General features: G+C 34.3%; 1 protein-coding gene and 1 long non-coding RNA gene across 11 annotated transcripts in view; both read left to right on the forward strand.

The window, feature by feature from the left end:
• The window catches only part of ZNF385D (zinc finger protein 385D), a 436,921-nt gene that overhangs the window by 185,347 nt on the left and 226,057 nt on the right, over positions 1–25,517 (forward strand). The gene's annotated exons all lie outside the window — the stretch shown is intronic.
• On the forward strand, positions 550–18,325 carry LOC310894671. The gene is made up of 2 exons (XR_014580085.1): positions 550–16,583; positions 16,712–18,325. It is a non-coding gene; the product is annotated as an uncharacterized lncRNA (long non-coding RNA).

The following is a 25,517-nucleotide window of genomic DNA, read 5'->3' on the forward strand; positions in this document are numbered from 1 at the left end:
CCAGCTTAATATGAAGAATGCCATGCCATTAAATCTTCAGTTTCTGTGAAATTTGACATGAAATGTGGACATTACCCTGTATCTTTTTTTTCTGAATGTATGTTAAGTCAATTGCTTTGACACTTCTTTTTACATAAAAATATCACAGTAATTCATAATGAAAGCCACATTTGTAGAACTGTGATATTGCTATGTTCATGCAGTTCTTGCGCCTCTGAATTTAAAACTTAAAAAAAAAAAATAATTCCTTTAAAACTTCACATTGACTTTATGAAATTGATCTACATTTATGGAAGAAAAAAAAAGTGTTTATAATTCAGCATTGTTTTTGACTGAAAACAAATATTCTCACAATCAAACTTTTTAATTTTATTTTGTAAAATACTATTTTGCTATGGTTCATTTGTCTTAGCACTCCTACTACTTCTATCTGTAGAAAACATTCATCATGACAGTATCACAAAAAAAAATCCAATTTATATACTAGAAAATTATCTGTCTTTTCATTAAAAAATGCCCAATGCTTTTATATTTTTATGTCATATTTGAAATGTGTTTAATACATTTTTTTTTTAATGGTAGGTATATACTGTGCTAATGAAATAAAAGTGTTCCTTTTACTCTTTTGATAACATCAAAAATTTAAATAACTTTTCAAATTTGAAGGCATATGATTTGCTTTAATTTGGTGCCCTGAATTTTGCATTCTGCTGGTTAAGCAGCAGACCTACAATTATCTGATAGAGGCTGCCTTCTTGACATTTTCTGGCTTATTTTTTATCCTCAAGTAGAGCTCTGTATTTTGCATAAGCTTTAGGTAATCATGTAAACTAGTTGCATCATTGAAATATTTTTATTTCAAATTCAAATACATTGAGGACTGCACATATGAACTTAAAATAATTTTTGTAAATCTTTTCATCTGTCTCTTTATGTGATTTAAATTGTTCTTGAATCTCTTTTCCTCATCTTCTCTATTGAATCAAAAACTATTTAAATTCAAATATTTAAAAGTACTGTGAGCCACTTTGTATATATCTGCCCAAGCTTAAGTATTGACATAGTGTATGATATTTAATCCATACCTTTTTTTCTTCCCTTTGTGGTATGCACTGCAGCTTCACTCCCATGTTATTTTCAGCATTCGGTGGAAATTTTGTTAACAGTTCTACAACAGCAGAGCAACGGGACTCTTCCATACAATCAGTTGATTTTTTGTATGTGTTGGAGGGTTTGGTGTTCTCAGTGGTGAGAGTTTCTGTAACAGTTTTCTCTGCAAATGCCAAGTGCACTCAAAAATGACTTACAGTCTTTCCTAAGGGTTAATGTTAACCACTAGTGAATAACTGTTTTTCTTCAGATTCTGGTGAACAGCAAAACTGCTGTTGGATTTCTTATAGGACCAAAATACAGATCTACTAAACTGTCAGATACAATAAATGCTAGCTGTAGATCATACTTTATTCAGCTTGGGCCAATGCATTTGATGTATAATATAGTACCATAGGCTGTGCATGCACAGAACATTTTACAGATGAGTATTTGTCTCTTTTCTTCAGCTATCAGCATAGATACATCATCGTTTATCATTATCCCTTCTAGAAATGACACTGGAACATCTCAAGCAGTGGTATACTTACTGTGCACATATAAATGTAATATATGTTTTTTACCTCCAAAAGACATGTTCCAAAGACATAACCGCCTTGTTTGAAGATTAAAATAGCTTACTTCCTTCCTACATCATAGATAAGCCAAATTTTTGTTGATGCTTGACTTTTTCAACCCATGTACTCTCCTTGCTGTGAGGGAGGAGTACAAAGGTGTCCTTTTACTGCACTGCAAGCTAAAAATACCCTTTGCGTATACATATGCTGTAGAAAAAAATATGTGCTAAATTAACAACAGGGAGAATATGTACCCAAGGAATTTAAATTTTCACATTAAGTGAATTTCATATCTCACAAGCTGAGGAGAAGGAAAAACATTGTCTAAATTGCACACTTCCTAATTTTCTGAAAGAGTATCAGGCATTGAAAACCAGGTTTTGGAAGGTGTTCTGATGCCCAAAGATACAAATAGCTGCCAGCAGGTTTTGAAGGACACCTAGCTGCTTCAACAGTTATAAAAGAAAGAGATACTTTTCAGTTTAGGTAGGTATCTATCTTTGCTGCTTTTGTTAATTATGCAAAGCATTTATCTGCATTTTTGAGCACCTATTGAAATTAAAAAGCATGTTAAGTGTTTTACTTTCAGTCTCCCAGTATGAAACACCTGTCTGACTTGCTAATGTGTCTGAAAATCTGGTCCTCACTATAGTTACTGAACTGTTGGGAAAATTGTATTCTGTTTGCTGCAGACTACAAGCGTACTCCAACATACTCCAAATGTAATGTTTTCTGCACTCGAACTGTCTTTGTGCATGTAGAGGTTTTAATGAATTTCCAGATTTTGAAATGATTAGTGTTAATTATTGATACTGCAGGAAGAAGTTTTGTAGAGCAGAAAAAGCTGTCGCTAGAGGTATGAACTTTTAGTCTTTATCTCCTGATAGTCCCCAGTTACTGCCAGCTGCAGAGGGCTGTTTGATTTGAGATAACATGCATGTAATGGATACTAAATTTCAGTGGTTACCAAATTATTATTAAATCAAGGTAACTTCCTATGAAATAAGGAGCAGTAGTTACACAGCAAAGACTTTGTAATAGTAATAATAGTATTATCTAACAGATAGCAAGAATAATTTTCATTAGTAACAAATTTATATGTAAAAAATTAATCATACAAAAGGCACATTTGTTCATTTGTTAGTTGTAGCTATTCAACTATTGATAAGCAGGGGCTTTAATCTTTTTTTTTTTTTTCAAGTGGAAGCATCCTCTTCATGACTGAATAAAACTTAAAGCTGAGAACCTGCGAATGTTTTAGAAACCAGAAATTCTATAATTTATAGTAAAATGTAAGGGCTTTTTTTCCTTTTTTCTTTTTTTCCCTATAATGACCTTTCTTATCCATAGATGAATTTTTAAGGACTACAAGATCACTTGAGCAAGAGGGAATAAGAGAGAAGTGCACTGTATTGGTCTAAAACTGTATTTACTTAGGTCTTTTCTTTGTGTATTTGTTCAAAGAATAAAGATTGGAACAAGTAAATTAGCTTTGTAAATGTAGTTGGAAATGGAAGAAAGAAAATAAAGAATAAATATTTTACTTTCAAGATAGCATAGAAATTAGATATATTTTATATGCTTATATGTATAGTAACTTTAAAAATAAGTTAATATAAATGCAATTTCTTGGGGATTTTATAAAACCTTTCACTGACCTTCTGAAAACCCAGAAGTATGAAAGAAGATCATCCCAGAAGGATGATCTTTTCCCTACCATGACCAAATATAGTTGGATTTTTACACCTGCATTGTATAATGCAAAGTCATTGTTTAGGCACTGGAAGAATTAAGTCAGTTCTTTCTGTTGTACATCTTAAAAATCAGTTTTCTGGTGCTGTAGTGCTCAGATTGACAAACTGATATAAATCCTGTTCTTTATCTGTTGATATTCTTAGGGGACTGTATGCCACATCTTTCCAAATAAAGTGGGGAAGGGGAGGAACAACTTTATGTAACTAAATAAAGTGAAAAGCAGCAAAACATGTCTTAGCATAATAAAATGAAGATTGAGGTATTCAGCTTGCTTTGACTATTGAAAATTCATCAAAGTTCCTTAAAGACAGAGCAGTACTTCAAAATATAAGGAAAAACAGTTTATCTGATGAAGTCTTGAAACAGAATCGGTAAAAATGATCAAAGAAAATGCTGAAACAAGGTTTTAAGAGTAACATTTATTTGTTAGGTTTTCATCCCATAGAATTATTTCAGATCCAATGAGGATGGGAAAGGAAAATAAACAAAAGTTTTTTAAAAGGGAGGTGAAAAATTCCATATTTTCATTGAAATAGTTTAAAAGCCAAAATCTGCAAAGAGAAAGATGGGATTGTAAACCAGGTGTCATATCAAGTTGTCATTAGTAACTGATGTATTTACAAAGTGGAGGCAGTTAATCAGCTATTACGTTGATATTTCTGCCCTTAGCTTGCTATTGAGTAACAATTATTGACTGAAATAATTTTATTAGAAATAATTTTTATGATAAATCTGATTCTGAATCAGCTAACCTTTTTGTAGAAGACAATATACTCGGAAGAGGGGTATATTTTCCAGATTGTTTAACAGATGTAGAGGCCAGGGATTAAAGCTCAACTGAATGATGTCCTTTTTTCCATTTTTTTTAAACACTGTTCAAATTTTTGCATTGATATCATAGACTCCTATTTTATTTTTTTTTAATTGTTTAAAAGAGGGACTAAACCTAAGATTAAATGTTTTAAGTGGTTGAAGTGATGATCATGGTGGTCTACTTTGAGAGTACTTTTGCTGGTTTTACTTCATTTGATCTTTGCTTGAATAAATGCAGCAGACTAGACTTGTAAATAACAAACTAGTACTGGTACAAACAACATCCAGCTGATCTCAGAATGCCATGTAATGCTGCAAAGCAGCTGTACTACAAATTGCAAGGAAGATAATTAAGAATAGGATGGGAAGGTTTCTTTTCTGTGCGAGTTCTTCCTTAACTCGTTAGTATACCTAACTTTAACGTTACTTTGCCACAGACACCCTGTATTTCACGGAAACTAATGTTTAGAGATGGAAAGTGTACTCTTTTTAAGCTGTAAGAATTGCAGGACAGATGGATGAAAAGAGAACATCACTGACTTGCATTCTTTGAATACCATCTGGTTAGCAAATACTAGTAGGACAGAACGAACATATGGTGCTTAGTTGGTGCTGTGTCTTGCCAGGAAACACATTAGACTGGCATGGTCCAGGGATAGATCCAATGTCTCAGGAGCAGTGACAATCTTCATAGCTGTGAGAAATTCTCACTAATAGTGGAGGCAGGTAGAGGAAGGATTTCAAGAAATCCTGCTGAAATTCCAGACAGCTGCTGATCTTTGAAGCTGACATATACAGGACATACAAAATATGCATTCTGAATTTATTTTGTCAACACTGAGTGCAACCAGACTCTTATTTAGCTACCTCAAGGTCAATTATTTTTTCTGACCTGGATTTGAAGTAGGAAGAAGGCTTTGCCTGGATTTGTAGGAGAAAAAACATGGGCTAGACTGTAAGGCAAGCTTTGTTCTAATCTACCACTGCCCTTCACATCAGGTAGTCTGATTCCCTGACAAACTGGAACTGAAAACAAACAGACAAGTATCTCTCTGCAGGGAGGTAAGGGATGAGGCTAATGCTTGTAGTTTATTTCCTGCTTTTCTCCATCCTCTTAAACCTTTTTCCAAGGGTCAAATCCATGCAGATTCATTGTAGCCCTCATGCATTTGGGTGCCAGTGGATGCCCAGCCTTGTGCCACAGCACAGGAGTGACTCACTGGCCTATGCTAATGACACAAAGGTGTTAAATTGTATTCTCTCTTTCTCCCCATCAGTGCTAAGTTCATGCCCTGAGGCAAACAAGTCTTAGCAAGGGTACATAGACTGGGTTAGTGAGAGACTAATATCAGCCTTCACTACACACATTAGATTACAGTGGAAAGATATGTGGGGTCAGTTCAAGCAGGCTATTTCATAAGACTGTGATTTGATTAAGGCCAGCCTATATGGCATGACTAGATGGGGCAAGAGATGGTCTGGACAGTTTTGCCATTAATTTAAGCAGGAGCAAAATCTTCCATTGGCTAGTAATCTTTATCAATTACAGTTTGTGATTTTATTATTAAAGTGAGTTGTTCGTTGAAACTCTGAGGCAGATTTTCTATTGATTATTATATAGCTAGTACTTTCTCTTGGCCTGTTGTTTAAATATAAGCTTGTTTATTATCTGTCAAGCTGCCTTGCACTCAAATATATGAAAAGCATTAGGAAAAAATGTATTTAATTTTTAAAAATATAAATTTATTCCCTATATGAAAGTAAACTTGCTTTGGAGATTGTTAGTATTCAGTAAGATTAAGCTGTTACTTTTTTTTTTTTTTTTTTTTCTGTCAGAATTTCAGGGTTTCACTTTACTACCTGTTTAACAGCAAGATAAAGTATCCATTTCTGCTGCAAGTACAATCATAATGAAATAGCACAATATAAATAGATGACTTTCATCATAATGCTCTGTTTTTAGAAATGCTCATAATTTAAACAATTATGTTCCTTGACTTCTCGCCAATTAAGTTTAGTCACCTAGGGACTGTGAATTTTAATGAGAAAGCTGAATGGTCTTTAGCAGATATGATCTGTTGGCAGGGACACAATCAAACAAGGAAAGGTTTAATCTTCTCTTCTCCCCTTATTTCTTTAAGTATCATGAAAAAAGATAAGAGAAAAAAAAATAAGTGGCAGAAGAAACAAAACCACTGTACAGAAAATGTCTTCTGGCTTAATATAGAATGAATACATTTAAAAAAAAATAAAAAAATCTTTGCTAACTAACCCTTGAAATCAGAATGATAGGCTTAAAAGATGAGATGTTAAATGTACCCACGAGGAAACTAAATTTAGAAGCTAACAGTAGCCAATAGCTGTTATACTCTTATTATTTGTTCTGTTCTAATGAACCTTTTCAAAGAAATTCTGGATTGAGAACCATAAATTTAAAAACAAAAAAGGAATGATATAAAATACTTTAGATGGTAAACTGTGGTCCACACATCTACCTTTCAATGGACAAAACAGAACCCCTCCCTGGGGATTAGAATTAGATTAGCTAAATGCCTAACAGCTGTCTCACAGGCATGAGACTAGATAAAGCAACCAAGCTGTAAATCTGTGCAAACTGCATGAAAGGCTACATAATGCAAATTGATTAGTTTAGGACTTGCATTAATGTGGATGTGAATAAAAATAACCCACCAACAAATCCTCTCCTAATTTTAAGAGCTACTGAGGAGAAAATCTTAACAGATGGATCATTATGAGGTACGAGTCTACAATGAATTTACATTGTGATCAAAGAAAAAACCTGAATTACTAATCCCCATGAAGTAAGAGTTCTAATCTCTGTGCAGATAGCCAAATATTTGAGGTTTTAACTTGGATTGATGGGCAGCCTTCGTAGAATACCAATGTTCTTTGCTTTTTTTTTTTTTTTTTTAATGAGAAATACTAGTATGTACTCATTTATATTCAAATAGGGAGCATGTGATGTAGTACATACCTCATTAGATAAACTACAGTAACTATTAGGACTGATTAGTTTTGTTTTTTTTTTTTTAATTTCAAGATTATAATTTAAGATTAAGAATGATAGGAGTATTAGCATAATTGAGTTCCTTAAACCTACAGAACCTAACACTAAATCTGTTTCAGAATATTTCTTGTGTATTCAAAAATGTACGTCTTAGAAAAGAAAACCACAGAAAAGTAAACATCTTTTAATAAGTGATCATATAATTATTTATAATACATTTGTGATCTGTAAAATTTTATGTTATAACCTGTGAAGAGATAATAACCGTGAGATGATAAAAGCACAGTAAGATTACTGACCTATATTCTTTCTTTAAATGTTATCTCTTTATATTATCTTATTCTTTAAGTATATTAAAATTAATGAAGATTTGTTCTGTGTCATGTACTGAAAGAAAGTCAGGTTTCATCAGATTGTCAAGCTCATGGCTGCAGTGAGACTAAAAACAATTTCTTTGTAGGAAGCACTGAGTTCTCATACCTTCGGGTGCTGAGTAGTATGCCACTGCAAAGTTTTTTAATGCAGATAGATAGAAATTTGTTCTGGCTATTTTTAGATCTAGCTGGAAGTCGCATAGAAATGGGTTGCATAGCAGTAAAGCCCAAGATAGTATGTGAGATGTACTGAATCAGGTTATAATGCAGCCACATAGGTTCTAGCTAGGTAGAGCACAGGCAAAATAAACTCATATATGTGATATCTCTACACTGTGCCCTAAGTGCCGACAGCCACACAGAACGAGTAGATGCCTACATCACCTACATGCATTGAGAATTCACCACCTGAGTTTCTCTGTTGTTACCCCTGTGACGCCTGATATGTTTCATGTGTTTTCAGAAATGCATGTTCTGGCTGGGCTTCTGAAAAACAAGGTTCTTTAAATGACTTGCTAACCCTGCAATTAGATCATTCAACAAAGTCAATAATTGTTATCTTAAAATTCTTATTCTGTTCATAGGAACTTGAATCTAGAAGAGTATCATAATCCTTAAATATAGGGCACTGTTGCAGTAGAGCACCTGTAATCCCAGTTTCAAAGCCAATCCGTTATGAATATGACACTTAAGCGCTCATTTGACTTGAATCAGATTTCCCTCAGTGGGAATGCTTGTCTCTCTAATCTAGCAGGCACTGAATTAATTCAATATATTAGTTGTTTAATATGAAGGAAGAAGTACAAAATTGTTTTTGAACTTTCAAAATTTTATTCATACAACCAAAAATAAATATAGTTTCAAATACTTTGGATTTCTGCCAGGACTTCTGTGACATAGGAAGAAGTTGTTAATTTTGAATTGTAACTGATGAATAAAAAGAAGTTACAAACTCAGTAATCCTTATTGAGAATGACAGTTAGCATTACACCAAAGTATCTCCTAACTTGTTGGGTTGTATGTTTTTGGTTACTTGTTCGTGTGTACTTTATTCCTGTTGAGGAGGAAATCTAGACTTCATCGTCTTTGAGTGTTTGAGCTATCAATATGATAGGTGATGGATGGATATCTTGGTTCCTTTTCACTGTGTTTTGGGGAGTAACTGAAGCAATTAAAGAATTCAATAAAAAATTATGAAGATATTTCATATAGGTAAAACTGAATTTTAGTACTGAGTTTGGTACTGAGGAAAAAAAAAACAACCCCCATATCCTGCCAAGAATACAAAATAATACAAAATTGGTGCAAATGAAATCATTTATTTTGTTCTGAAGCATAGATTATGCATTTATTATGCTATTTCATTATATATACAACGAATAGCGTTAGAGGCCATAAAATGCTTTAGCCTTTTAGAATTTAACGCTACTTAGTGATTTTCTGTAGCAAAAAATTAAAACGTGAATATATCTCATGTACTATTTTTCCTTGCCTTTCCCCAGGAATCAGTGATTTTTAAAATATTTTATTTTATTTTTATGGTCATAGGAACTCACTATCTGCTACATCTGTATATCATCATTGCTTTCTTCCTGGTTAAGCTTTCTGAACAAGCTCCAGGAAAGTAATAGAAAATTACAGGAAACATAGTCCTATTGCAGCACTCCATGAACTGAGCCTATTGAGCACTAAACAGTCAGGCCATGTTACAAAGAAATTGAAAGTGGCCTTACAGGAAGTTATTTCCTGAATACAAGTCCCTTGTACACTGGTCCTTCTTTCAAGGGCATGCTAATGGAGTCCCCACAATGGATTGTGGTTCTAAGTGATGGATGGTATCTCACCCCTAGCAAAGGAATCTAAGGAAACAAGAAAAAGTCTGATTTTATCACTGAATACTTCACAAGTAAATTAACACACTTGTGCACATACTAAATCTTTTTTTTTTGTGCTGAAGTTTTCTCTGGCTAAACTTTAGTATGGTATTGGGGAATCAATCAACTCATTGTGAGGGGAAGCTGAATTAACATTCACACATGCATATACACTGCTTTTTAATGTTCTAATTTACTTAACCCAATGCTGTAGCAAAAGTAATGCTTAATGACCACAGAACTGCAGTGTAAGTGTGATGAGTGGCAAGTGAAAAAGCAGAGTATGTCCCCTGCTGAAGGTGAAGGAAGACATGCACTGATAAATCAAGAATGGTGTTTTTACTGCAGGAGATAAGGTTGGAGCAATTCCTCCCTTTCTTTTCTTCCTTTGTTCCTATTCTTGTACAGTCTGTGACTGTATTATAACTTCTTGTTATTTTCACAATGTGTGGGATATATTACATATGTCATATACAAATTTTTTGTTCTCTTTGTTCTGTCCTAAAACCAGTTCTAGTCAGCTGCCAAGGTTGCATTCTTTTAGTGATCCATAATGGACCATTTGTGATTTACAGTCTCAGGGCCTCCTGTATAATCCTATGCCAGAGTTTTGCTGCTGTCTTGTGCTTGCTCTATTAAGGTCCCTTGCTACACTTTAATCTCCCATGCCGTTTCCATGATATGCAGAAGGAACATTACTCTGTCTTCTGTGGATAATACCAGTGTGTTTTTTTGTTTGTTTGTTTTTTGTGTGTGTGTTTTTTGCTTTTTTTTTTTTCCTCCCCTGGTAGCTTGTCTTGCTGAAATTGTTGAAGTTTCTGAGGACCTTCATCTTTCTTCTTGATTGTGCATCACAGAGCTGGTAACATAGAGAATTCTGTTAAAAACATTTTCAGATCTGATCTTATAGGGGAAAGGATTATTCAGACATTATATTTGCTGCTGTCAGTGTCTGAGGTCATCTCTGCTTTTATGACAAAGTTTGAGAGGATGGTCCAATAAATGCCAGCCCTTGTATCTATGCCAGACCTTGTATCTGGCTCCTTTCTCAGGCTCAGTCTGACTCTTGTTAAAGTGAATGGTATTCTAGCATTGATTTCAAAGGGTGATGAGTTGGTTGCTGGATATACCCTGATGGGCAAAGGCCAAGAAAAAATTCTAGTGAAAGAAGGGGGCATAAAAAGGTCTGCTAGTTGCTTAATACATCCATTCAATGCATGTGGATAGTTTAAAACAGCTGTTTCTGTGTCTCAAATGCCTGTTTAGCAAACTGCTAACACTCCCAAGTCACACATACCAATTTAAGGTCAATGAAATGGTGGTTATGGAGGGATTTCAGAGGCCCCCATACATGCCTGATTTTGTGTTCTCTGTTAGGATGACCGTGAATTAATCTCTGTGAGTCATTTTCCATATCTGAGAATTAAAGAAGAAAAGCATTTTGTGTATGACATGGAAATGTTGCTGAAAGTTTGAAAGTATGATCTATCAGTTATTTCACAAGGAAATGAGAGTTGTGAATAAATTAGAGGTTTTGTTCTACAACAACTCATGTATCATATGTTGATAAATGAATTAAGGTACTAAGTTGTATTGAAATACAATATATTGAAATATGATAGCATTTAAATTGTTTATTTGTGCATAGCTATTTATAAAATGAGGGCAACTGCACAGATACAACACGCACATTTTTTTCAGAGCAGCTAATGCCAGTTTGTCTTCTTTCCCTTTTTAAAATAGCTTAACTGTTTCAAATAATCCAATAAAACAATTCACAATTGAGGTGATGTTATCCCCCAAGGAATGCTGGAATGCCTGAACTTATGATTCCTGAGATTTCAGCCAGATAAGCTCTACTTGTGTCTTGCTTTTCATGCCTACATTTAGTTTTATTCTCTTCTCACTAATCTCTTCTACAGCTACTGCACCATGCCAGCATGCCTTTTTTTTTTTTTTTTTTTTAAGCTGGTGATTTGATGGGGAGAGGAGAAATTGACTTTTTTATTACTTTTGTGGAAGAGAAATTTAGAATATGTTACTGATAGATTACACAGTAAAAAACTGTAATTAAATGTGAATGCTTCTTCCACTAGATCACTTCAGATCCCTTCATCTGGAATGCCAATACCTGAATCAACAATTTTTTCCATAGTAGCCGCAGTATAGACTATAGAATTAAAGAAATTTGTATGTTCAATCTGCCTTTTTCCATATATATAAAGTGAAATGACCATATGAGGTCCCCTCTAAGGAGAGAATTCCCTGGAAAGCCAGCCAAACTATGACAGACTAGCATTACTTATTATGACTTGTTCCACTAACATTGGAGTCTTACCATGAATTTTAATTATCTGATCCAGTCCTTTCTTTATATAAAAAGGATTAAAATCTAGTAGCTCTTCTACGTAGATGTTACCTTCAAGCAAAAAGTTCCACAAAACAAACAATGACAACAAAAATAAACATTTAAAATTAATTATATGCCTAAGTTTTGTTTGCTAGTTTGTGGCTTAACTACTTGGTGGTTTTGAGTGGTCATATGTTCACCAAGATGGTTTATCTTGGTCATTCTTTTTGGTTATTTGCAACATTGTGCAGTACAGACAGATCAATAAATAGTGTAGAATAAAGTGAAAAGCAAAATATAGCCTTGCTGCTGTTGAGCTTGTAAATATGAGGATTTCATAGTGAGCCCATCAGGAAGTGAAAGTACCCATGACAAAGCCAGCAGCTTTCTTGTAAGCTGCATTGTCTCTGTTGTTAGACAAAGCCAAGAATACACATGTAAATTGATGATAATACCTTGAATCCATATGACTCTAATAATTAGATAGTATCTTCCATTCTGGGATGGGCAGAAACAGAGCAAAGCTGGGCCAAAGTTGGCAGATATCTTCATCGTCGCAGGGCGACGAAGATGGTGAAGGGCCTAGAGGGGAAGACATAAGAGGAGCGGCTGAGGTCACTGGGCCTGTTCAGCCTGGAGAAGAGGAGGCTGAGGGGGGACCTCATCACAGTCTACAACTTCCTCGCGAGGGGGAGTGGAGAGGCAGGCACTGACCTATTCTCTATTATCACCAGTGATAGGACCCGCAGGAACGGTGTTAAGCTGAGGCAGGGGAGGTTTAGGCTCTTCACTGAGAGGGTGGTCGTACACTGGAACAGGCTCCCCAGTGAAGTAGTCACTGCACCAAGCCTGTCTAAATTTAAGAAGCGATTGGACTGTGCACTTGGTCACATGGTCTAAACTTTTGGGTAGACCTGTGCGGTGCCAGGAGTTGGAGTTGATGATCCTTATGGGTCCCTTCCAACTCGTGATATTCTATGATTCCTCTTCCCAAAATAATTAATTCTATCAATTTGTAATGGACCCTTCTGAGGTGCCAGTAATAAAAAAATAAAATAAAATAAAAAACTACTCTGTAGGATTTGACACTGCATAGCATTATTATTATTATTATTTTTTAATGCATTACGTGAAATATAGGGTGCATAAACTTCACGAAGTATATATTTTCTTCTTACAAAGACCTAGCTTGACTTCAAGAGTTCAGGTCATTGGAAGGTATAGTTTGTTTTGAAACTTAACATGTTGAAATATTTCATTCAGGGCCAGTAAATTTTGTATGTCATTTAATGAAGTGATGAAAAAAGCTGTCTGTATCTCATATGGTTTAAAAAAAAAAAAAAAAGTAAAAACTATAAATGAAAGTCCCCTCTCAAAAGGGATTTGAACTCCCAACCTTTGAAATGTTAGGTTGTTATTTTGTTGATTAGGCTATACAATTAAGCACATAAACAAGTGTGAAAATTTTTGAATGTTAATTATGCCACTGGAGGGAGCCCATATTCCATGAATGTCATAGGGAAAAAAAAAAAAAAAAAGGGATAATAATTTTAAAAGACAAAAAATCATGAATTCATTTTTCATGGTGATGACTTTGCATGTACGCAGAATTTCTGAAATACTTTACAGTTCATATTTGTCCCTTCCACATAATGTGGAAATGAAAGGTCAGAAGCCAGGAAACCAGAGTTGCTTGCATATGCATACGGCTTTTTCCAAATAGAGACACTTTGTCAAAATTTATTACCTTAGTGTTAATGCTGGAGTAAATAGGTCAGTACACTGCTAGACCACTAGATGAGTATAGTTCCAGATTTTGCATCTTTAACCTTTTTTTTTAAACCTTGACTATCATTGTTTCATTTTATTTTATTTTATTTTTTATAACAGTAATTATAATCTTCTTATCTGGATGGAGTTGCTAGTATGTGTTTTCATCTTTTGAGACCTCTGACTTTAGATAAGATCCCAAGGTAATCTGGCATATTTCAAATGTCTAGAAAAGTTACCAGTGTGATGCTGTTTGTCATCATCTTATAATAATCAGTCGACAGGCAAGAAGCTATTAAAGCTTTCTTCTCCCTTGTGGGTTATTTGATTTGTCATTCTCCATTTTTGCAGCCCGTGTACTCAAACCAATTTGTGATAACATGACCAGAAAGCTAAATTCAGTAAAGAGTTCAGGCTGACATCGTTATTCCACACAAGGGACCCAGTAGGGACAGATAATGCTATAATTCAGATAACGTGATGAAATGAGAACTTGTATGACAAAGACTTTGGTGGATAAAGAAACGTAAACATCTCCTCTTTTTATATAAATTAGAAGAAGATGTGGGGTCATCCTGAAGTTGCATCTGCTATTTTTATTTACCTTTTTTAACAGACAGTTCAGCTGAACTGAGGCTCAGGGAGGTAGCTGAATTACAAGATTCACCCAACACACATTTTAAGAATTTAGATTGACTTTGGCAGGTAGTTAGATTTCAAATATTTGAAGTAGGTCAGAAGAAAAACATGCAATAAGCTGTATTTATCACAGTGGATATTTTAAAAGAGGATTTCATAAGCCTGAGAGAGTTTTAAGTTTCTATAATTAACCTGAAATTGCTCTACTGATTATTTCTTAAGAATCTTTTTTTTTTTTTTTTGGGGGGGGGGGGGGAGGGGGGAACATGGTATAGCCTAGAATATCCTTACTTTTAGCATTGAGAATGTAGACACTGACAGAAAGTTTATAGTGTAAAAGTGCTATTCCTACCTAATTTTTCAGTATTTTTGTTCAAGTATTTTGTATTTTCAATTAATTGTTTGCTGTTTCTAATCTTGGTAATTGAAATGGTATGTTTCCTCTACGTTTCATCTTATTTTTGAGTATATAGAATATAGCATTGCTGGAATTGGGGTTTGTGTTTTTCCACATGTATTGCACATCGACAACTGAATTCAGCTTGCCTGTTGTATATTTGTGAACGTGTTTCAAGAAAATCTGCATTTATACAAAAGATAATGTATTAAAGAAAATTCAATGAAAATTAAGATAGAATTCAGTGTATTGAAGAGCTAAAAGAGGAACAACTATCCTGAAATAACCATTTTGACCTGAGGTCAGAGAGAAGTATATTTTGGAAACGATTATTCTGTACTCTTAAACCTGAGGATCTTGTTCTTGAAAAGTTTGTTCTGACAAGTCATGGCAAACCATTTTGTTCATTCTTGCTAGTTTGTTCTGAAAAGCATGTACTGAGATGAACTACCTGCAGCCTTTTTAATAAAGATTTTATGACAAAAATTATCAAAGTAGTAGATAAAGGCAAATAAGCTGTAAACATATTGAATACAAATGAATGTAGTATGAATATTGACATGGAGAGTTTCTGAATGTTTCATTGGTTTCAAGATAAACGTTGATTTCAGAGAGTTGTTTTTTTGTGTGTGTGTGCGTGCGTGCGTATGCATGTGTGTGTGCTGTTAGAAGCTTTTTAAAGTGTGCTATTAACCATGAAGGAGTTCCATTTTCAAACAGTGTTATGACCTCTTCTCACTTTCAGGTGCACTTGTGCTCAGAATGGCTCTTCAATGAAATTTAAAATGAAGTAAAAACAATATCTGTCTTTTATAGGGTTCTTTTGATGCAGACGCTTCAAAAAGTTGAACCAAGTAGTTCCTTTTGATTAGGAGCAAGTAGAGAAACTGAGTTATAAAACTGAAGAAAGCCAATATAAAAAGTAGTATTCCCAGAATCTTGGAGCAGCTTAATTCATTACCCGGCATATGTTTGCCATTTTTGCATCTCCACATACTGTGGAAAATCTGTTAAATCTGCTTAATGCTGCTTGCACTTTTTATCTCTGAATCACAGAATGGCTGAGGTTGGAAGGGACTTCTGAAGATCATCTAGTCCAACCTCACCCCTGCTGAGTAGGATCACCTAGAGAATGTACATCAGAGTTACTCCACAATCTCAAGAGCATTTAGGTATTCCTTCCTTGGATGTATGGAACATCAGTATTGGCAATATTTTTGATACTGTTTATATCTTCCTTCACAACTATTTTATCAAAAGATCAGTTCCCAGTCTAAATAAATAAATAAAAATGGAGAGTATCTGGAAAAACAAATAGTGTGATCAGAAACATCATTCCTGTAGCTAATTTGGGAAGAAATTTTTGTTTCATCATTAGCTGACAACAAAAGAGCTTGAGAAACACACAAGAAATGTCATTTTTCAGGCAGCAGATGTGGGGAATGGCCTGCGACCTCAACCCCAAACTAAGTGTTTCAGGGGATTTTGGTGGCTGAACTAATGACTATCTCCTTCCAGAAAGTTGATATAAAATTATCTCTTTTTTTTTTCTTTTTTTTTTTTTTTTTTTTTTCTGAAATAACTTTTGAGGGAGAGCAAGGGAAAGAATTGTCCTAGGTATCTTAAAAGAAAGATCATGTATAATGCCTAATTCTAATGCGTGATTTATAAAAGATAATAATTCTTTGCTCAACAATATGTGTGCTACAAAACCGAGCTTTCATTTTCTGAGTAGAAGGAAGAGAAAAATTAAAAAAAAAAAAAAAAAAGAAGAAAAAAGGAAGAAAATCAAATTCAATTGAAGAAACTTTCCTTTGCCAGTGAACAGGTAAGCTGTAAATGGGAATCGTGTATCCCAAGTACCATGGAATCCCAGTAGAAACCTGCTAATCGATTAAATCACTTGAACAGAAAGAGTGTATCCAAATTCCTGTCCTATTCAGAAAGAACAAATTCACTTCCATATTTGTCTGTAGAGTTGATTAATCCTAGAGAAATTGTTATCTCTTATGTTTGCAAAAGACAAATGAGTTTTCTTTAACAGCTTTTTATCTACTATTAGTGCTTTCTTTTAGGCCCAGATTTTTTTTTTTTTTTATTTTTTATTTTTGCTAGTCCCAAACATTCCTTGAAGATAAAGGTGTAAACCAGAAAGGAGTCCTTACCCTGTGCTCAAGATAGTTCTGTGTTTCACTTTTGTTTCTGGTGTCTCTAGTTCGTAAGTATATTTACAACGTTCAAAAAAAAACCAACAAAGTGCTGGACACATAGAAAACTTATTTGTAGCTCAAACTGTTGTTAACTAGACTAGATTAAAAATGCAAAACCACATAGGTTTGTATATCATTACTAATAATTTATGCATATATTGTAATAATCCATTCATTTGCATTTGGGCATGGATTAAGCAAGGCTGAGTTTGGGGAAAAAGAGAAGAATGTGTTTTTCAAAATTCACCCCCCTATTTGTAATGTGGTGACTTTATAAGCCCCAGTCAGCTGTCAGTTCTAATTGTCTCTGCTTAGGTCAGATACTTTTTTTTTTTTTTAATACAATGTCATGCCTGACCAAATTGCACATGAAAGCTATTGTTTCATTGTGAATTTCAATGCTTTCTATGTGGCATAAAATCCAGACATAAGCCTAGTTTGTTTCTGAGGCTTTTTTTGAAACACTTTTAAGGGTTAGTTACAGAAAATCTGTAAATTAATTGTTCTGATATGAACATATGATTTATTAAAAACAAACACTTAGACCCTGTAATAGGTGATGTGCTGTGGCAAACAGATCTTGAAGGGAAATTTGTAAAGAAGTGAATGCAGTGGTTTGTTTGGGATGACATCTAAATGGCCTGAGATTATTGCATAACTATGTGAGTGACAGGAAACTTTCTTGGTCATGCTGAAAAGATTTTGTTGTTTTGTTGCTGACTGTACTGGAGACTCATAACCAGGCGGATTATAAATCCTTTCTGTCTTGACTTTTGTAAAATTATTATAAATATTCATCTAATTAATTAAGCTAAATTATTTGTAAATGTATTGAAGTCTTTTCAGTAAAGTTTCTAAAAATATAAAGCATTAAAATACTGATGTGGAAATATAGTTATTTAAAATGTTATCAAGAATGTGTTGATCTGTTTTTAAATTGCAAGAGGGGAAAAAGTAAACAAATTAAATGTTATGTAACAAAAGAACAAAATGGAAATCCAAATTATGCAGCCATCTGCAGGACATATTTTAATGACTATCACTGAACTATTTTTATAGACTTTGAATCCTTTAGAAAGCCAACTGTTATTTACAAGTGGACCTTATTAAGTGGAAAGGAATGACTGTGGCTTTGGTATCTAGATAATTAAACAAAACAGGCAATGTTGATTAGAGATTTAGGAAGTTATATGAGCTGTTCTTCGTGACAATGAAATAAGCATTGTATAAAGGAAATGAATAGAGAATGAATACTTTAAATAAGGAAAGCAAACAAATTTAAGAGTGAAATTAAGGTGTTATACATTTAATGTCATGGAAATAAAACTATTTCAAAATAACAATAACAGAAATATTTAAGCATATGGGTCTTTAAAAGGACAGCGGTTTGAATAACAGCTATAAGGTTTGGTTATTAGCAGACTAATAGAGCGTTTTCCTTTCATCACAAATTCTGTGTATTCATTTCTTTGCCACTGTAATGCAGATTCTTTTTAATAATAATAATAAATAAATAAATAAATAAACTTCATAAAAAGTACCAAAAAATAAACACCAAAGCAAAGAAATTTTTAGTTACCGTTGAAATCGTTAGTCCTGCTTCTTAGTGACTGAGGGCACCATGTCATCCTTCCACCTGCACAGGGGAATTCTGGCAGCTTGCTATAATCTGTGCCCTGCATAAGTAATATAGAAGCATGGAGGCTGAAGAAAATCATGGCCTTTTGTCCACAGACACCCTCAAAATGTAATTTTCATCTTAAAAGCTCTTTGATAGGTAGTAGGAATACATCATTAGAGAGTGGAAATATGTTATGTGGCTTATGTTTCTTGTTATAGTGTAAAGTAACAACTAATTAGGATCTCAGCTAGTAAGTGGAGAAGTTGTTAATTGAGTGCATAACATAATTATGTAGCTGCCATAAAGCATTTTTCATACCATGTTAGGATAACAAGGATTTCGTTTTGTGATTTTTTTAGAATGTCTGTTCAGTTTGGAAGCTTCATTTATATTGTAGCACCTGCTGATCTGGGTTCCACTAGACGGAGTCTATGAACTGTAGCAAATAGCGTAAAAAATAATTCTGCATTGGTCAGAAATGGTCCCACCTTCCTTTTGCTTCTTTATTTCCACTAGCTACTGTATAGTAACTTCAGTTTTTGTGCATTCCTGTGGTGAGCTAGACCAGGGAACTGATTGGGTAGAAAATGAACAGGTTGTGTGTGTGTGTTTTTGTTTGTTTGTTTTGTTTTGTTTTAAGTTTCCAGTTTTATAAATTCACTAATCCATCTTGGCAATAAATGTGATGAATGTTTGCACCAAAACAAGGGAGACAGTAGGAATTAGTACTGAGTGGGGAGGTTAGGAAATGGGGGTATTAGATTGCGTCTTTTTACAGAAATGCTGGCTTTTGTTGGATTAATGTGACTATTTTGCCTAGAACCAGAGCAGAGTGAGTAAGTACAGGAAGCAGAAAAAGTATACAGAGTTTCTATGTGGAACAACTATTTTTTCCCTCTAGCATTTATCTAAAAGAAGTAAAGCAATTGATGGTAAAGTGGGTTTACTTTCATTGCAATAAAAGTTCATTTGTAGCAAAGCTGCAAAATTGAAAAAGTTCCAACAAAACTGAAACAATATTAAAACACAAACATTTGAGCTTTTCTCATGCTAAACAATTCAAACTGCCCTGCTGTTAAGAACCACATGGTTTATTCAGATGGAAGGAGCAATATCACTTTCTCTGGTTTCTCTATATTTTTTAAGTTTTCACACAATTAAACTGGTGGCTTTGCTTTGAGTACAGTAAGGGCTCTTTCTTGAAAATGTCTATTACTCCTTCAAATCTTCTCTATTAAAAAAGGACAATATTCTTAATTAACAAAAATAATAAATAAAAAAACAACAAACAAAAACACAATACTTTTAATAGGCAACACAGTTGCAGCCAGCAGTATTGTGATTATGTGGTCCTTTGTCATACACTTGTATAGGCAGGATGTCAGGACCTAGGCTCCAATTGCTGGTGAGGCAGTGTTGATACTGGGGTAGTTGAACCAACAGCAGCAACAAGAAGAAACCTATTGAGAAAAGTCCTACTGTGTCACAAACAGCCAGTGACTCTTTTGGGATGTTGGGCGAATACATTTGCTGATGCATTTGTTCTACCTCAGTAGCAACAGAATGAAGAAATATTACAAATGTAAGAAGGAAGAACAAAACCACAAAATATTTAATTTTTTAAATGCTAAAAATGTGTCTTTACTAAGAAGCATCAGAGGATTTTAAAGTAATTTAGTATCTTTTCCCATAGCCCAGTCTTTGCAGTGCCATGCCATTAAACAATAAATAATAGCTTTTTTTTTCAGGAAAAACATTTTTTACTTTTGAATCAGTGACATAAATCTAAACAACATGGATTAGGAAGTCATCCTTATCTACTTACAGTCTAATCTGATGATGATACATAGTGTGTTCTGTTGTCATTTCTTTAGTATAGTAGGAGATGGAGAACCCATCAATCATTTTCAATAAGTTTTCACAATGTTCTTTTAATGAGGATAATTTTTAACAGAAAATTGTGTACGCGCTAACACAATTGATGAAAGTCCACTAAAGTGAACAACAACAAAAAGCAAAGGCGACTATTTTAACAAGAGCCTATTTGCTATCTGTTACTCCAGTCTCATTCCTTATGTCTAGTCCTTAATCTTTCTTCACATATTTGTGCAGATCAATGGAAGCATCTGAATAAAAAAAATATTAATAATGGATCAAAATATGAAATATAACCAAAAGCTCATATTAACACATTTGAAAAATATGACTGCTTAAATGAGTTACAGGGGTGATGTCTTGGCAATAAAAGCTGATCATCTGTGAATAACTTTTGGTCTTATACATTTTCCTTTTTTATATTTTAAAATAGCATTAAATGGTGGTTAATGCATCACATGTGTGATACCACTTGTTGATTGATACCATAGTATTGTTTTTTTAATCAGGATTAAAGACTGATCATTAAAAGGAATGGTTTATTAGTTTTAGTAAGGTTTAGCACTTGTGATTTTCAACAAATTTTACTTATATAAAACAAAACATGAAAAAATGTATAGGTCTTATCTAGATTTTTTGTTATTTTTTGTTTGTTTTTAATGTAAGAAGTGCTGCATGACAGTAATGGGTGTTAAAGGTTTTTTTTTGTTTGCTTGTCTGTTTTTTCAATTTGGAAGATTAAATTTGGGAGCTTTTTAGATAACTGATAAATCCTACATAATGGGTATATAGCATTAACTCATTTATCTAACAGTGTTGTGATTAACTAGTCAAGATTCTCAAGTGTTAAATAAGAATAAAAAACAGCTCCCTCCCTTTCAACTTTCCTGTACTATGTTAATACACAGTTTTCAATGCAAAACAGCTATATTAACTATGAAGACGGCAGCAGCTGCAAAGGTAGAGAGCCAGCAATGTAATCACAAAGACAGCAATAAATGGATCCCTTGTGTTTTCTCATGAGTATACATTCTGTCACTTAGATAATTCTACATTCAGTCAGGAATAATTTATGAAAATAAACTATTCAATGTCAAGGGGACTGTATTCACTGAAGTGATAGGGCTTGGCAGACAGCAACATTTATATATATATATATATATATATCTGTGATGTTTGTGATGCTTTTTTAAAAATCTGGTAAGGAGCAAATTATCTCATCAGATGACTGTCTTGTTAGTGTCACTTTTGATGAGCCAAATGTGAAGGTTTTGACATGTTTTAAAACTCTGATATATTTGTATGTAAAAGGAAATGGGGGAAAAATAAGAGAGGGAGAGGGGAGTTACTTCCCAGACAGAATGAAAACCTGGCATCCCAATTTCCAGAGTATATTGATGGCATATGTAAATGCAATTGGATATGATAGTAGAAATGGCTGTGCAGAAGCTAACCAGTGGGGTTTATCTACTTCTTTATGTACGAGGAGACGGGCAAAAGCTGATTTTTGATATTGTGAGATTGAATTTTATTCTGGGATTTGAAGTGTATGATTACCTTGTTATGTAAAATATGAAGTAGTTTACCATGTAATATTATTTATGTTTTTTTTCTAAAAAAAAAAAAAAAGTAGCAGATTGGAGATACTCAGACCTTGTCATAGATGAGTTCCTTCCTATTTTTGTGTTGCTTTGGAAGGAAAGAGGCTCACACATACTTTTCTCAAGAATCTGCATCCCAGACTTCACTTCAACTTCTCTCATTTGTGTCTTTTCTTCTACTGTGTGTTTACATTCATGGAAATAACTAAGTGTTGGCACAGTATTAAAAGGTTGCTAAGAGTTAGTTTCATTATTTGTAATGAGCCTGTCTATGACTATTGTTGGCTGGCTATAAAACCTGTATGAGCTTAATGGAAACTACTTTTTGGTGTGTGTCTGATGCAATAGAAGAACCTCAGGAATTCAGTTAACCTCAGGCATGTGTTAGAAGTCTGTTTTCCAGGCTGGCCTGCAGGACTAAGAGGCCAGATTTGGAATGGTCATACAGATCATTTAGCTTAACTCCTTGTACTCAGGCTGAAGCAAGTATAGCTAGACTGTCAGTCTTAGGAGTTCATTGTACTCTTCTTAAGAACCTAGAATTAAGTAAATTCCTGAGGGTTGCCATGTTTCAGTGTTTAATTACTGTAATCATTAGATTGATTTTCCTGGTCTTTGATCTTTTTATTATAAACTAAAATGATTGTTATTATCCCGCTTCCATGCACAGGCATGACGTATGAGAAGATAGATGGTCATGTTTTTCCAAAATCATTTGTTTGCTCACAAATTATAAAATCTTTCCCAGGAGATCTAGTTTTAGATCCCTTTTTTTGGATGAAGGAGCCCATCAGCAACAAGATGAGATTTCACTCAAGTTTTCAGGAATTGTACTCCCGTTATTAGATCCAAGAATTAGCTTTTGCTTTTTTGAAGCAGTGTTGCATTACTGATTTGCATTCAGATATTGCTCGTTGTGAAAGTGAAGTGTTTTTTTTTTCTGTTGTACCAAAAAATACTTATTTTTTTTCCCCACTTTGTGCATTTGACTTCTCCATTTGACTGCTCTCCTCAGTGAAACCTGTATGTTTTGTTGATTTCAGGACGTGTCTTTAATTTGCCAGAATTATCTGGAAAGTTGACCTTATTCTTCAGAATAAGCAAGAGAACTTGCAGCTTCTCCTGATTTGAAGTTGTCCACATTTTTAGTGTACGTATTTCCTCTTACTTTGGTCAAGCTCCCCACTGAGAGCCGTTTCAGAAGTCTCTTGTGTTTGACTGTCAGACACTGGTAATTAGCTTTTAAGTGCCATTTAATTTTTCAGATCTTGCCCTTTTGTCATGTATGTGGCCTGTAAACTTAATTTCCTTAGCCTGAGTAAGCTTATGGTGTAGGATACTGAAGCGTCACTGAAGTTTCTGATCAAATCCCACAGTATGGATTAATTTGTTAGAGACAGAGAAGGCTGTTATCCCAAACTAGTGCTGATAAAAGCCTGTACCTGTGTCTCTGCCTTGCTTGTACATATCATATGTAATCTTTAGCACATCTTGCTGATGTAGTTGTTAGGTGTTCTGCTATCATGGCAGTGCTAAAAGGAAGTTTTACTGAATTAGCATCTTGCAGATCAAAGCGTTAGTATTAGCAGAGGTTCTCCATGATGGGCTACAATCACTTTATACCATTAGTAGGACATCTTGAGCTCTCTCAGGATTTAACTTGCAGCTCTGGGTTATGAATCACATCTTCCTTTCAGATGACAGTTTTGCTTTGGTGGTCAGAGTGATTGCTGGCATGCTTATGTCCTCCAATTTGCTTTAGGCATTGGCATGATAATTCATTGCAAAAGAACTCTTTTAAGGATTAATTTTAAACCTAGAGAAATGATTTTAATTGAGATCTACATACAGATTTTATTATTTTTGTTTTCCGAGGAAGAAGCAATGACCTTTACTTAACACTTTATGGAAAGCTGTTGACTTTAACAATTGCAATAGTTTCATCCTGTTGGCTCTTTAATATAGAAACTAAATTGCTGAAGTGGAACTAATATTTCATTTACTAGCATGACAAAAGGACCAGATAGCTAATAAACATAGTTGCATATATTGGGTGGTCAAAAGAGTCAAAACACTGAAAAAAATAATGCTGACATTTGCCAAATTGCATTTATTAGCTTTTTGTTTTATTTTTTATTTTTTTAATTAAACTGGTAGAAAGACAAAAAATTGAACACTGTGTTGGAAGACATATCAGGTGAATTTTTGTAATCACAGTAAATGAGATTAGAATTTTCTTACCATATGCTCTGCAGGTTTCTTTGACAAAGCAAGTGCAGTAAAAGATGTATTCACTCAATACTGAAATAAATATATTTAGGGCTTTAGCTGAAACATAGTGTTTTAAATTCTACAGATTTTACAGTATTGAGTTATCCACAACATATATGGGGCAAATGTACAATCTAGATTTGTTTTATTATTTTTTTCTTCTCATCTTCTTTTGGCTTGTAAATATTTTCTGCAGCATTTACTGGTTGAGAGAAAAGCCATACTGAAGTACTTTCTCATTGAAATTATGGGAAGGTGGTTTCAGCAGCTCTCTCCCTGATTCCCTGCCAGATGGAGACAGGCGTCTGCCACTTCCCCACCCCTCCAGCTGCCTCTAGAGCTGTGCTGGATTTAGCAGAGGTGTGGTACCATTGTTCAGAGAGGCAACCAGCAAGGATGGCTTTGCAAATGCCTTCTGTGGATTTGGAAAGCTGCACAGAGCAGTCCTTCTCAAGACTAGCTTTTACACCTGGAAATTTTGTTAACAAAAGAAGATGTTCATCAATTATATGTTTGATTTTTATTTAATCTTATGGTATGAATTTCATTAGAAAGTTGTATGCAATACTTGAGATGCAGGAGTGAGTGTAATATAAATTAACTGTAGGGATGGCTGTGCAGCAAACAAATGTGGCACTTTCAAAATCAGCATTTTATGTACATGAGAAACCATAACAGGCAATCAGATCTACAGTTGGCAAGACTATTAGCCTTATCTGATAACATGTTCTTTAGCAGAGAACGCATACCTAGTTCCTGAGTCTAGTCTTTTCAGTGGAGGTAATGACAAAATCTGTTTAAAAAGACTTTATGCTTGTACCTTGATTTTCAGTAGAAATGAGGACTTGGGATCAACACAAAGCCACTTGTGTGAAAGTGTTTCAGAAAATGGAAAGGTGGAAACTAAAGGTATTCGTTCATATATGTTTTTGACGGGGGTGGCTCTCATTTTGAAACTGGGAGTTAACACGGGAGCCCAGGAGTTTCCCAAATGTGTCAGTGTAAGTGCAGGCAAAAGAGACTATGGCTGGCATGGATTTTGCTGTTTAAGTTTGGATAATACCTTTTTTTTTTTTTTTCCTTCTGTAGGCTATTCTGTGTAGTTTTGTCATTATCTTCATTGTTTCTCAGAGATATCATTCTTGTTCCTTTGCTTTCCTGGCTGTGATGCATCAGCTGCACTCCCTGTGTTGCTTAGATTGCTATACTGCTTGTTGAATAGGTCTTATCTGTGATTCTTCCAAAACTCCTTTTATCACTAGTATAGTCACT

Source organism: Anser anser, assembly GCF_964211835.1.
Source record: "Anser anser genome assembly, chromosome: 2".
In the NCBI taxonomy this organism is placed as follows: Eukaryota; Metazoa; Chordata; class Aves; order Anseriformes; family Anatidae; genus Anser; species Anser anser.